This window comes from Schistocerca cancellata, chromosome 5 (genome assembly GCF_023864275.1).
Source record: "Schistocerca cancellata isolate TAMUIC-IGC-003103 chromosome 5, iqSchCanc2.1, whole genome shotgun sequence".
Lineage (NCBI taxonomy): Eukaryota > Metazoa > Arthropoda > Insecta > Orthoptera > Acrididae > Schistocerca > Schistocerca cancellata.
Genome location: NC_064630.1, coordinates 114757052 through 114771811, shown reverse-complemented (window position 1 = coordinate 114771811; position 14760 = coordinate 114757052).

The following is a 14760-nucleotide window of genomic DNA, read 5'->3' as shown; positions in this document are numbered from 1 at the left end:
AGATATTTTCCCAAGAGAGGACAAGACTCTAAAAAGGCCATTACTGACAGTTTCAACAGGAAATCCACCACCAGCAATGGACGGTGAAGGTTTGACAATGCCAGTCACTCGTGCTGGTGAAACATCAGAAAAATTATCGAACAAACATCCACCGTAGAACCCGAGACAGAAGCCAACACGCAATTTGTCAACTAGTGGTAACGAAACAATTGACACTCTTGTAAACGTATAAAACTTACTGTATCTCCGAGGTTCAGTAGTTGTCCAGTCAGTATTACGGAAGTGGATTATGTTTATACCGAAAAGCGAACTGACATCATCAACACACCGCGCTTAATAATTAAAAATCGCTGACCCACCATACAATCCTCTTAACAGTTCCTCTCCGTTTTTCCACGTCTTCTGCTTCTCGGATTAGCTGACCCCAAGTTTGGTGTGTCTTCTCCTTCATCTGGGCTATCTATCGTCTCTGTGGTATTCCCTGCAATTTTTTACCTTCGCATTGCTTTCCACGATCGTCTTTTCCAAGTTATCCTGCTGTCGTTGAACCGTGTGACCGAAGAATTGCGGGATTTGCTCGAAATAAATACCCACCCGGCTTTCTTGGAAGATTAATTTCTTCGTCCGTATGTCAATCCATGATATTGTCAACAACCTCCTACACGTCACATCTCGAAAGCGTCAACTCTTTGCGATCCCTTTCAGTTACTGCGGATGTTTGAACACCATAAGGGAATACAGGAAAAACCAGAGAATTCCCCGCTCTCAGTTCAGTATAAACCGGAAAGTGGAAAAAATCAGATCGATTAAGTCAATCTCGTTAAATCTCAACATAAACAATTAGCAAAGAATATCCCTTATCAGTTCTTCCTGGAGTGCATAAATAGAGAATAAACTAATAAATCTTATACAATTTTATTCCCATCTTCAGCACCATTCTTTTTCTTAAAACCTTACAACTGGCCTTCTAATTTTTAATGTGGTACAGCGTAATAAAGTTGTATTCGATAACTATTATAATAAGAGTTAAAATGTGTTTAGAAATCTACATTTACTTAGGTAAATTTTGACTAAGAGACAGAGATGAATGTAGGGTGCTTTCGAAGAAAACAATCAGACTGGTCGGTTGAAGCGACTTTTATCGCGCAAAGACATCATAGACGGTCCTCATGCGTCTTGTTTGACCCGTTATTTTGCCGCTATTGCAACTGCTCCTTCTTACTTATTCTACGAACTAAAGTTGCACCTCAGAAGTCACAGTCCTCTCACTGCAAAACATTGGCCGTTTAGCCACCAAGAGAGAGAGAAAAAAATGTAATTTCCAGTGAATAGTTGACAACTAAACTAACACAAGTTACGTAATATTTGTACAAGCAATACTATTTCTCTCTGCATTTGGTAGCCCCAAATCTGCGGTACAGTGGCATTACAATCATTTCAATGAATACTTGAAATTCACAAACAAACAAAGTATCATAGTGATATGGTTTTTCAGTATTCCCCATTCAGTGAGGCCCATGGACGAAACGAGTGCCATGCCGATGGGAGCGTACGTGGAGTCACTGTGCACCTTGGTCCTCATGTCATTCCCCCCTCCCTGTTCCTATGCCCATCGGTTTGCTTCTGACCTGGCATTCCTTAATTCCACATGCTTATGCAGGTTTTCGTAATTGATTCGTACCTTGCTCACAAGGAAGAGAGACTTTATAGCAAGTTAATACGTTCTTTTCTAGCGCTTAAAATACCTAAGACGATAATGCCTAGACAGGTAAAGCCCAGCATACAGGTTTTAATCGCTCGTCACATTGTACCTAACTCACGTTATGAACAGTTTTCTGTGTGCATATTCCTGACGTCCTTATATGGATAACGGTAAATTATAATATGTAGTTTTGTAAGGCGCTAATGGATAATGTCTGTGACTCAGATGCTTTTACTTTCAAATTACCGTATTTTGTAGGGATTATAGAATGTATAGGAAATGTATGCGCAAACGTGGGCTTTGCATGGGTATGTGACATGCAGTTACAGTAAAGTTGTGTTTTAGTAGTAATGAGTGGCAATACTGTGGGACTGTGTGTGCGCTGCTTGGACAGCGCTATCTGGTGGCCTGTTGTGAACCGCTAGAATCACAGCAGGTAAGCCTGCGTGGACAGACCTGACAGAGATGAATGTAGGGCGCTTTCGAAGAAAACAATCAGACTGGTCGGTTGAAGCGACTTTTATCACGCAAAGACAGATCATAGACGGTCCTCAAGCGTCTTGTTTGACCCGTTATTGTGCCGCTATTGCAACTGCTCCTTCTTAGTAATTCTTTGAACTGAAGTTGCACCTCAGAAGTCACATTCCTCTCACTGCAAAACATTGACGGTTTAGCCACCAAGCGAAGAAAACCATGTAATTTCCAGTGAATAGTTGACAACTAAACTAACGCAAGTACCGTAATATTTGTACAAGCAATTCAATTTCGCTCTGCATTTGGTAGCTCTAAATCTGCGGTATGCAAGCCAGAGATAAATTCTGCCGAAATTTTTACAAAGGCACAGACGGTGTTTAGAAAGAATAGATTGCATGCAACCGGTGGTGGCGTGTTTGTCGCTGTTAGTAGTAGATTATCCTGTAGTGAAGTAGAAGTGGATAGTTCCTGTGAATTATTATGGGTGGAGGTTACACTAAACAACCGAGCTAGGTTAATAATTGGCTCCTTTTACCGACCTCCCGACTCAGCAGCATTAGTGGCAGAACAACTGAGAGAAAATTTGGAATACATTTCACATACATTTTCTCAGTATGTTATAGTCCTAGGTGGAGATTTCAATTTACCAGATATAGACTGGGACATTCAGATGTTTAGGACGAGTGGTAGGGACAGAGCATCGAGTGACATTATACTGAGTGCACTATCCGAAAATTACCTAGAGCAATTAAACAGAGAACCTACTCGTGGAGATAACATCTTGAACCTACTGATAACAAACAGACCCGAACTTTTCGACTCTGTAAGTGCAGAACAGGGAATCAGTGATCATAAGGCCGTTGCAGCATCCCTGAATATGGAAGTTAATAGGAATATAAAAAAAGGGAGGAAGGTTTATCTGTTTAGCAAGAGTAATAGAAGGCAGATTTCAGACTACCTAACAGATCAAAACGAAAATTTCTGTTCTGACACTGACAATGTTGAGTGTTTGTGGAAAAAGTTCGAGGCAATCGTAAAATGCGTTTTAGACAGGTACGTGCCGCGTAAAACTGTGAGGGACGGGAAAAACCCACCGTGGTTCAACAACAAAGTTAGGAAACTACTGCGAAAGCAAAGAGAGCTTCACTCCAAGTTTAAACGCAGCCAAAACCTCTCAGACAAACAGCAGCTAAACGATGTCAAAGTTAGCGTAAGGAGGGCTATACGTGAAGCGTTCAGTGAATTCGAAAGTAAAATTCTATGTACCGACTTGACAGAATATCCTAGGAAGTTCTGGTCTTACGTTAAATCAGTAAGTGGCTCGAAACAGCATATCCAGACACTCCGGGATGATGATGGCATTGAAACAGAGGATGACACGCGTAAAGCTGAAATACTAAACACCTTTTTCCAAAGTTGTTTCACAGAGGAAGACCGCACAGCAGTTCCCTCTCTAAATCCTCGCAGAAACGAAAAAATGGCTGACATCGAAATAAGTGTCCAAGGAATAGAAAAGCAACTGGACTCACTGAACACAGGAAAGTCCACTGGTCCGGACGGGATACCAATTCGATTCTACACTGAGTACGCGAAAGAACTTGCCCCCCTTCTAACAGCCGTGTACCGCAAGTCTCTAGAGGAACGGAAGGTTCCAAATGATTGGAAAAGAGCACAGGCAGTCCCAGTTTTCAAGAAGGGTCGTCGAGCAGATGTGCAAAACTATAGACCTATATCTCTGACGTCGATGTGTTGTAAAATTTTAGAACATGTTTTTTGCTCGAGTATCATGGAAACCCAGAATCTACTCTGTAGGAATCAACATGGATTCCTGAAACAGCGATCGTGTGAGACCCAACTCGCTTTATTTGTTCATGAGACCCAGAAAATATTAGATACAGGCTCCCAGGTAGATGCTATTTTCCTTGGCTTCCGGAAGGCATTCGATACAGTTCCGCACTGTCGCCTGATAAACAAAGTAAGAGCCTACGGAATATCAAACCAGCTGTGTGGCTGGATTGAAGAGTTCTTAGCAAACAGAACACAGCATGTTGTTATCAATGGAGAGACGTCTACAGACGTTAAAGTAACCTCTGGCGTGCCACAGGGGAGTGTTATGGGATCATTGCTTTTCACAATATACACAAATGACCTAGTAGATAGTGTCGGAAGTTCCATGCGGCTTTTCGCGGATGATGCTGTACTATACAGAGATGTTGCAGCCTTAGAAAATTGTAGCGAAATGCAGGAAGATCTGCAACGGATATGCACTTGGTGCAGGGAGTGGTAACTGACCCTTAACATAGACAAATGTAATGTATTGCGAATACATAGAAAGAAGGATCCTTTAATGTATGATAATATGATAGCGGAACAAACACTGGTAGCAGTTACTTCTGTAAAATATCTGGGAGTATGCGTGCGGAACGATTTGAAGTGGAATTATCATATAAAATTAATTGTTGGTAAGGCGGGTAGCAGGTTGAGATTCATTGGGAGAGTCCTTAGAAAATGTAGTCCATCAACAAAGGAGGTGGCTTACAAAACACTCGTTCGACCTATACTTGAGTATTGCTCATCTATGTGGGATCCGTACCAGATCGGGTTGACGGAGGAGATAGAGAAGATCCAGAGAAGAGCGGCGCGTTTCGTCACAGGGTTATTTGGTAACCGTGATAGAGTTACGGAGATGTTTAGCAAACTCAAGTGGCAGACTCTGCAAGAGAGGCGCTCTGCATCGCGGTGTAGCTTACTCGCCAGGTTTCGAGATAGTGCGTTTCTGGATGAGGTATCGAATATATTGCTTCCCCCTACTTATACCTCCCGAGGAGATCACGAATGTAAAATTAGAGAGATTAGAGCGCGCACGGAGGCTCTCCGGCAGTCGTTCTTCCCTCGAACCATACGCGACTGCAACAGGAAAGGAAGGTAATGACAGCGGCACGTGAAGTGCCCTCCGCCAAACACCGTTGGGTGGCTTGCGGAGTATAAATGTAGATGTAGATGTAGATAGGGCAGTCATGATACCGACCGGTGTTAGGCGAGCAGTGCTAGTTTCATCTGATGACTTCAGTTTTATATTTTATGGAAAGAACGACCATGAGAGCAGTTTTTAATTATTTTTATTGGTTGTGATAATGATTTTTATCAGATGGTCTGCCTCATGTGCCATTGTGTCCATATGGTTTTATAAATGTTGATCAATGTTTCAGATACGTTGTTCTATAACAATTGTAATGTGTATAGTTAACTCATGTAAGCCCCCCTCAAACCTGTTATGTTATACCTTCACAGATCCGATGATGGCACCTTCAGAGTGCTGAAACCGGTCATATAGTAAACGATATTGAAGCGATCGTGGCTTTTCAATCATTTAAAAAAAATCAAAAAATGGAAACTCTATACCCTAGATTTCAAGAGGTGACAATTACCTCCTCTTGCCCCTACTCTCCCCCCCCCCCCCCCGCCCAACCCCCCTTTGCGGAAGCTTATGGGATTATGGGAATACGTGTGCTGAAAGTCAAAGAGCTCTCCACAGTCAGTGGTAAGATGTTGACGCGGGTGCGCCTGCAGGTAGGCAGCCCTGCAGCACACAGAGGCAGCTTGGCTGCGGTGCGCTTTGAGCTCCGCGATACCGCTGGCGGGATTTGGCAGGGGCACGCGCCGCTCCCATCTGAGGGCAGGGGGTAATTACCCCCACCGTCCGCCGCCCGGCGAGTTCAGCACGCCCTTTGTGCGCGCCTTGAACAATAGCAGCTGTTTCCTTTTGTCGGTCGCCTTGTTTCCGGGACGGTACTATGATAATAATGCAGCTGATCGAAAAAGAGAAAGAACGTCGAAAAGAGGGGAGAGGACAGAGGGTGGAGCGGTAAATGGGGGACAGCGAACAGCAGGACTGTGATTTTGCTGTCGCGCTGCTCAGGACGATTTGTTTTTACCAACGTCATTGAAACTCAACAAGGCTTCTGTATGCATCAGTGGCGGAGCCATCCTAAAATGGAAGCAACATACAGGTCCCTCATAAGATGCCACTCGAAGCTTGTGCAACCACACGAAAAATATTCATACAATGGCAGTCAGGGAAAAACAAAAATCCCTTTATTCTTTGAGAACAAAACTGTGTGGATAAAGGTTTTCCACAAACAGGCAATAGCTAAGAGCTGCGGCCAAACGTTGAGGACACAACTATCACAATTAGAGGAAAAGTGATGTAATAAGGATATGGATGCAACCCTCTGTTTACTTTTATTTAGTATTTGGAAGATTTCAGAATTACTCGGACAACACTTAACTGAAGCTGATAATTCGTACAATGTACGTAGCTGATTTCCCAATACAAAGTAGATCATTAGGTGCATCTGGGAAATCAATTACATGTACACCTATTCAGTCAAATAGATTCATGCACGCACATCGTATAGCCATTAATATAAAGTCACACCAATCTACATCGTACATAAATCTACGCAAAGAGTGGCCTTCTGTTTTGTAATACGTATGAAACACAAACTGACTGATTGCTATATTTCAAGGTCAGTTTCCGATTCATATTCGTAAGGCAAAAGAAATCGAAAAAGGTCATATTCTGCATACAGATAATTCAAAATATCCTAAGGTGCAATCAAAACCAAGAAATTCAGCATTAACGATGGAGGAGGATTTTCGCTATTAAACGTAGAGGAGAGAGCGGATAGGTGGAAAGAATACTATGAAGGTCTCTATTGGGGAGGGGGAAGGGGGAGGAACTGTCTGCAGCCCTGGTTAAGGGAGGAATGGAAGTTCATTTAACAGAGTTTTGAGAGGTCTGTAATCAAATAATGCAGTTTTCATGGATAATATTCCTTCGAAATTTCTAAAATCATTGCGCTAATGGCAACCAAAAAGCCATTTACATTCGTGTATAGAACCTTTGAGACGAGATACATAAAAAGAGACTTTGGGAAAAAAGTCATCCAAACAATTCGTAAGATAGCAAAAGTAGATAAGCGCGAGAATTTCTGCACAATCAGATGAACAGTTCATACACCCAAGTTTTTGAGAAGAATAATATACAGAAAAATGGAAAACAAGAATGAAGATCTTCAAATTGTTCAAATGGCTCTAAGCACCATGGGACTTAACATCTGAGGTCATCAGTCCCCTAGAATTAGAACTACTTAGACCTAAATAACGTAAGGACATCACACACAGCCGCGCCCGAGGCAGGATTCGAACCTGCGACCGCAAAAGCAAATGAAGATCTCTTAAATGACTATTAATTTGCTTGGGGAATGGTGCATTTGATAAAGAAAGACCTTCGTAAGAAAAATCAAGGTACGTTCCAAAGATTTGTAGAACTACAAAAAGCGTTCATCAGCGTAAAATGCTGGAAAGTGTTCGTCATTGTGGGGTAATACACGATACGTATGAGAACCAATAACGAACAATAACAACGGAAGACCAAGTACGAATTGCTCGCATTAAAAACTGTTTAAGACATGGATACAACATTTATCCCAAACTGTCGACCATGCAGTGACAGAAACAGATGTTGCGTTGAGGATTAAAATTCTGGTGCCGGTAGTACCTCCGACTTGAGGACGATCGATTTCCTAGTGTAGGGGTTTCTCTTTGGGGTTGGGCCAGCTCGAGATATAAGGGAGTACCGACCGCGAGTAGAGTGGGAGGACTAACGCTTTGAGAAGGGAACGCGGCGGTTCGCGAGTCGGTGATTGGCTGGCGGAGAGAAGCGAAGATGGCATACTTGACTCTTGGCGGCGGTTGTCACGTGGTTGTACTGGAGTCGGCGGGAGCTGGCCGGCGCTGTGCATTCTCCAGCAACCTCGTGAGCTGTGGATGTGCCCGCTTCCTTGGACGGACACACTGTTATGGTCTCACGATATGGTGGTCAGACATCTTCGCAAATTCGTCCCAGCATCAAGACACCCAGTTAAGAACGCTAATTACTAAGAGCGCTTAGTTAACTGTGATTATGATTTCTCTTGGTACAGTAAGACGTTGCAATGCGTGTGAGGTTATGTTTGATTTCATTTGAGGCCTCTTACTAAGTGTGTGCTCTGCTTCTGCATAATATTGATGTATTTGCAGATGTGTGTCATTAAGTTATAGTGAGTGTCGATTCTCGGGAGCCAGTTAATTTCCCACTCTTAGTGTTTATCAAGTACAGTTTTACTTAAAAGAAACACTTGCGAGCGAAATTAGTTGTTGTTTAGCCTTTATAGAGTTAATTCACTGGTCAATCTTAATTGTTAAATTTAAGGAAAGTTATTTTGCCTCCAGTTGTCGGGTGTGGATTGTTTTTCAGTGAGCTGAGACAGCGGGCAACTAAAGTGCAGAGCTTCCCTTTAGATTACTATTTTATTTATACATTTTTTTTCACTATGGGACTTAACATCTGAGGTCATCTGTCCCCTAGAACTTAGAACTACTTAAACCTAACTAAACTAAGGACATCACACACATCCATGCCCGAGGCAGGATTCGAACCTGTGACCGTAGCGACAGCGCGGTTCCAGACTGAAACGCCTAGAACTGCTCGGCCACAGCGGCCGGCCCTTTAGGCTACAAGTTTGGCTTACAGGCGGTGGACTTCGCCTGATCTCGTGTGTTCCTCTTCGGTAGCGTTTGCTTGGTTTACATTTTGGTGGCCTACTCGACGTGGGGTTGCAAACGGAGCCACGTATTGGTTCGAAGTTAAGTATTACTTCTCTCAGTCGGTTCCACCGTTTGTGGTTAAACTTCGGCCTTACAAACTTGGACCCTGCTTCTGTTGTTACACATCTATCATTGTAAAGTTGTAACTTTCTATGCTGTAAACGTCCATGTTACAAGTCAGTGGCCATTTCAATAATTTCTGGTTCGCCCTGCAAAATATCCCAACTTACGTTTAGTAAATTTGTTTCAAGTATTCGTCCTGAAGTTGAAATTGGAAGGGTCTTAAATAATGTCTCTTAACTAGAGTTGTTTGTTAAAGTTATGATTTAATTCAGCCTTAGTGGTGTCTGTCAGTTTTGGTACGAGATCGTGTGAGAAGGTTTATTGACTTGTTTATGATTTAATGTAATGAGAGTATTTGATTGTTTGGGGGAGGAGACCAGACAGCGAAGTCATCGGTCTCATCGGTTTAGGGAAGGACGGGGAAGGAAGTCGGCCGTGCCCTTTCAAAGTAACCATCCCAGCATTTTCCTGGAGTGATCTATGGAAATCACGGAAAACCTAAATCAGGATGGCTGGACGCGGGATTGAACCGTCGTCCTCCCGAATACAAGTCCAGTGTGCTAGGCACTGCGCCACCTCGCTCGGTGTGTAATGAGAGTTTCTTAAATATTTTGCCTGACTGGCGGTTCTCAATGTATATGAGAGATGATTTATTAACGTGCTTTCGATTTTATCTAATGTAAGTCTCTTAAATAATACTGCCCGAGCGGTACCTGTGAAATTTCATGTGATTGTTTTGGGTCGCTAATAAACCCATTGGAATTGAAATGTTCACTTTATTGGATCAGCCCTTCCACCCCCTTTAGATTTAAAGATTAAACAAAACAGGTTTTAAGTACAGCCGTATCAGGTAAAATTGCTATCCTCAGTGAAAACGAGCAAGAAGAGCAGGGCATAAAGAATGGAATGAATACTCTATTGGCGCGAAATATGGATTATGTGGAATTCGATGAAAGACAAAATTAGGAGTAGCGAAAATGAGATTGATAATATACTTACCAAAATTGTTTACCAATAAATAAAGGAAGTGTAGGAATTTTGCCACCTTTGAATCAAACTAAAGAAATACATGAAAGGAGACTAGTACAAATGAAGAGGGCATTCCTGGCCAAAAGAACTCTACTATCATCGAACGGGTGTCATAATTGGAGAACAAATTTCTGCAACTTTTCGTCTGGAGCACAGGTTGAATCGTGAGGGAACCGGAGAAGATTAGAAGCGACAAATTTGAGATGTCTTGTTGTACAACTTCCCAGAAAATTACGACTGATGAAATAAGCAACGGTTAACTGGAAGGGTAGACAGAACGGTGGCACATGTGTCAAGACCTCAGTGAACAACATCCATGTTACTGGAAGGAATTGTAGAGGGTTAAAACTGTAACGGAAGAGAGAGATTAGAATATCTCTATCTCAACTACTATGATACACAGGTTGGTATAGGAGAGGAAATGGTGGCCGGCGGTTCTCTGAGAAAACGGGATCTGCACAGACGGCCGTAACGTTTGGTTGCATTGATTTAGAAGCACTTCGAAGCTTAAATATTTTACTTCGCCTTACTATTTGAGTAACATTTCAGTCAAATACCTCTACCCATCACTCGGAACAATGAATCTAAACAGACTGACGACAATTTTTTATGTAGTGTAATTACAAATTACTTGTTGCGGGTTGTTTTCTTTACTTTTACTTTTAATATATTTTGTGACTGAATGTCAACGAGAAACACAGTACAGTTTTTATAAGCGATTTTGCAAGTATCGAAATATGTGACACAAGTGGCAGTATCTTCTGATTACATTGACATAGTAGCTTAAAATTTTTACACCATCAAAGAACCGGACGCAACTTTCGATGTGAAACCTCTACGCTGACCTGAGAAGAACTGGTCTTAAAAGCCGGACAGACAGACAAACCGACTAGAAAATGATGCTATAAGGTTTCCAGGGAGCTGCCGACGTCAGTGGCAACTGGGCACTGTACTAATTCTATGGAGAAAGTTGAAAATTTGTTGCAGACCAGGACTAGTAGACGGATATCCCACTTTGCATGAGCAGTCACCTTACCCGCTACGGCTATCCGAGCAGCATTCCATCGATCCAAATTCTCGACTTATTGCGCATTACTAATATATAACGTCCCTGTCTATTTATCCCATTTACTCGCAACGTTCACTGTATTCCCGAAATATGATCGGACTCTATTGTCCTATCGCCAGTGAGGATATCATTGTAGTCAAGGTTACAGGTACGCTACGTTTTTGTGGTGTCTGTTCCGTCGGAGATGTCCGACAGAAGAGACACCACACATATTTGGTACGATCCTATAAGGTTTGCGATTTTACCGAGAGAGGTACAGAACCCTAAAAGATTTAGATGATTTTATATACGTGGTTAAGTAGTGTGGTGCAGTAATGGTGTTTATCAGATGTCCTTTCTCTGAGCCAGTATATATTTAATACATATGATGACGAAATGCGCACTTCCAAATCGATCGTATATGATGTCAATAAACCATTGTCTCAGGAAGTCTATAATAGTTACCATATCAAAACAAATTATGGCTGATAATATCTGTAATTTAACCGGCAACGGTATGGAGAACTGAACACTTTGTTCACTTGTGTAGTACAACTCTTCTTAGTACATAAACCATTGAAAACACAGAAACGAAATTTATCAGGATACTAAATGAAATTCTTCCACACACGAAATATTATAAGATACTTCTTTGTTACATCTGGTTAAGTTTTAATTCTCAACTTAATTGTCAGTGTGACTCCTTGCCAGATGGATACTAAGAGGCCTTGTAATATCCTAGCCTCCAAGTTCTCCTGGCTGAATTCGACTTTTGTTTGGGATAATACTTGAAAACTATCGTATATCGAACTCTGATAAAAGAAGGAGTCTTAACGCGTATATTTTGTAAACCATGTACAGCACTCGAGAGAAACAATGGCGTATCCAGTATACATTGTGAGGACTCGCTGGCGCGTTTTCGAATATCTGATTTCCAAAGAAACAGAATACAGTGAAATAGGATAACGTCTCCTTACTGTGACCATGCCTAAACTGTATGGGTTAACGGTTTTGTTGCGGGAGATACTACAAAAAACCTTTGGATGAGCACTAACACAGGTTTCGTCTTAATCAAGGTCATCATTAGGTCTGTAATACATGAAGCAATGCGTTACTTTTAAATCCAATGGTGACAGTCAACACTTCGACTTCCAGATTACCCACGTCTACTTTGAACACAGACAAATAAAATGAGATGTTGTCACGCGCTATTCTGATGGCACACCAACGTGGTTAACACTGTGTCTGCAGCTCGTGGTCGTGCGGTAGCGTTCTCGCTTCCCGCGCCCGGGTTCCCGGGTTCGATTCCCGGCGGGGTCAGGGATTTTCTCTGCCTCGTGATGACTGGGTGTTGTGTGCTGTCCTTAGGTTAGTTAGGTTTAAGTAGTTCTAAGTTCTAGGGAACTGATGACCATAGATGTTAAGTCCCATAGTGCTCAGAGCCATTTGGACCATTTTTGGTTAACACTGTAATCCATTAGCTGGAGCTGTTTACGTGAACACTGATAATTTCCATTGTAAGCGCGGAAATTCACTTTAATTTTAAAAAATGCATTATTTTATCAAGCAGCATAATTATATCGTTTTAATGGGGGTTCACTCACGGTGAGGGGGGTGCTCTTAGCCTCTACTTCGTCCGTTGACACTTCGTACAGTACGTAATATTAAGAAAGACTCTACTTGTCAGCAACTGTTATCGCCGACACAGCACTTTTAGTGATCCGACTTCGATAATCGCACTTTGTACCTACACTTGACATGTGTCAGTGGACAATCAAATTCGCTGCGTAACGGACTGCGGAAACCTTACATAGGGCTCACAATAGTGGCGGAAAATTGAGGTGTATTGTTTTAAAAAAATGGTTCAAATGGCTCTGAGCACTATGGGACTTAAATTCTGGGTTCATCAGTCCCCTAGAACTTAGAACTACTTAAACCTAACTAACCTGAGGACATCACACACATCCATGCCCGAGGATTCGACCCAGCGACCGTAGCGGTAGCGCGGTTCCAGACTGTAGCGCCTACAACCGCTCGGCCATCCCGACCGGCTGTATTGTTTTAATGAATGGTTGATAAACTAATAGAAGGAGAGGCAGTGACATGTCAACTTGTTTGTTCTTAAACAGCACAAAGGTCGTGTTTATCCACTTCTTTTGACTATAGTCTCTCTACAGAAAAACAGGTAGCAAAATTTCTTCCACTAAAGGATTCGAAATGTCAAAAACCATCCATAAGCGAAGATCGCACAAAATATTTTTTATTCAAGACAACCGGCTTCAACAGTCTTAGCTGTCATCTTGACGTCCTAAAATATTTTTGTAGTAAAACATGTTCATTTTACGCTGAACCTCATGCACAAGATGTCAGATGGATAAAAATCTGCACAATATAAACGATTGCCATCGCTAATATATGTAATAACACACAGCACCTTGTCCAAAAGGCCATGTCCTTATACATATTGCCCACAGATGAAAGTTACACCGGTCGCGGTGGCCGTGCGGTTCTAGGCGCTCCAGCCCGGAGCCGCGCTGCTGCTACGATCGCAGGTTCGAATCCTGCCTCGGGCATGGATGTGTGTGATGTCCTTAGGTTAGTTAGGTTTAGGTAGTTCTAGATCCAGGGGACTGATGACCTCAGATGTTAAGTCCCATAGTGCTTATAGCCATTTGAACTATTAGAATGTTACATGATACAAATACGCTACACATTAGCACATCTGTTTACATACGCTGGAATGAAATGTGTCCAGCATATGCTATTGTGTGTATGTGCTACTGTGTGTGCTACTGTGTACCATATTTGTATCATGTAACAAGCATCTGTGAGCAGTATGTTTATGCACATTGCGTTTTGGACGAGGTTCTGTGTATTTTTAAATATTTTAGCGATGGCAAACGTTTATAATGTGCTTAGTTTTATCCACTCGACATCTGTGCATGAGGTTAACGTGAAATGAACACATTTTACTAAAAAAGAAAAAGAAGATTAAGGCCTGATGACAGTAGCTTTCTCGCTTCCCACGCCTGGGTTCCCGGGTTCGATTCCCGGCGGGGTCAGGGATTTTCTCTGCCTCGTGATGACTGGGTGTTGTGTGATGTCCTTAGGTTAGTTTGGTTTAAGTAGTTCTAAGTTCTAGGGGACTGATGACCATACATGTTAAGTCCCATAGTGCTCAGAGCCTGATGACAGATAAGGCTGTTGAAACCAGTTGTTTTCAATAAAAAATATTTTATGCGATCTTGACTTTTGGATAGTTTTGAAAAATTAAAACAGTTCGCCATTTAGTACTCTCATAATGAGAATAATTAGTCTGATTTTAAATGCTTACATCTTGAATGAAGACTTCTTGTACGCGTGTATTTATGTACGCTTTCGAGTACAGGTTTAGCAATTGCAGAATACACTTCTACATCCGATGGTCCGTTACTCTATTACATCTTTAAGAAATTGCAATACAAAAACAGATGCGCCTAGTAAAGTAAGTTTGAACATGAACCCCGACACTATGTAAGGTTACGCTGCAGATATTATGTTTAACGTTCTCCGAAACTATCGACGGAAAGCAATGTGATGATTATTCGCTCTTTTTTACTCAGATACGAACTAGCTGCAACTATCATCAGCTGGTGATTTTACTTAAAGTTTGAAACTCCTCTTTCCTGTTCTTCAGCGTTGACTATTTCAAAACTGGGTTGTTTTGAAAATCAGTCTCATGCAAACACACAGCTGATATCGCATTTGAACGATTATTAAAAAATTATCTTGCCATCTCAGAAACAATGAGGGT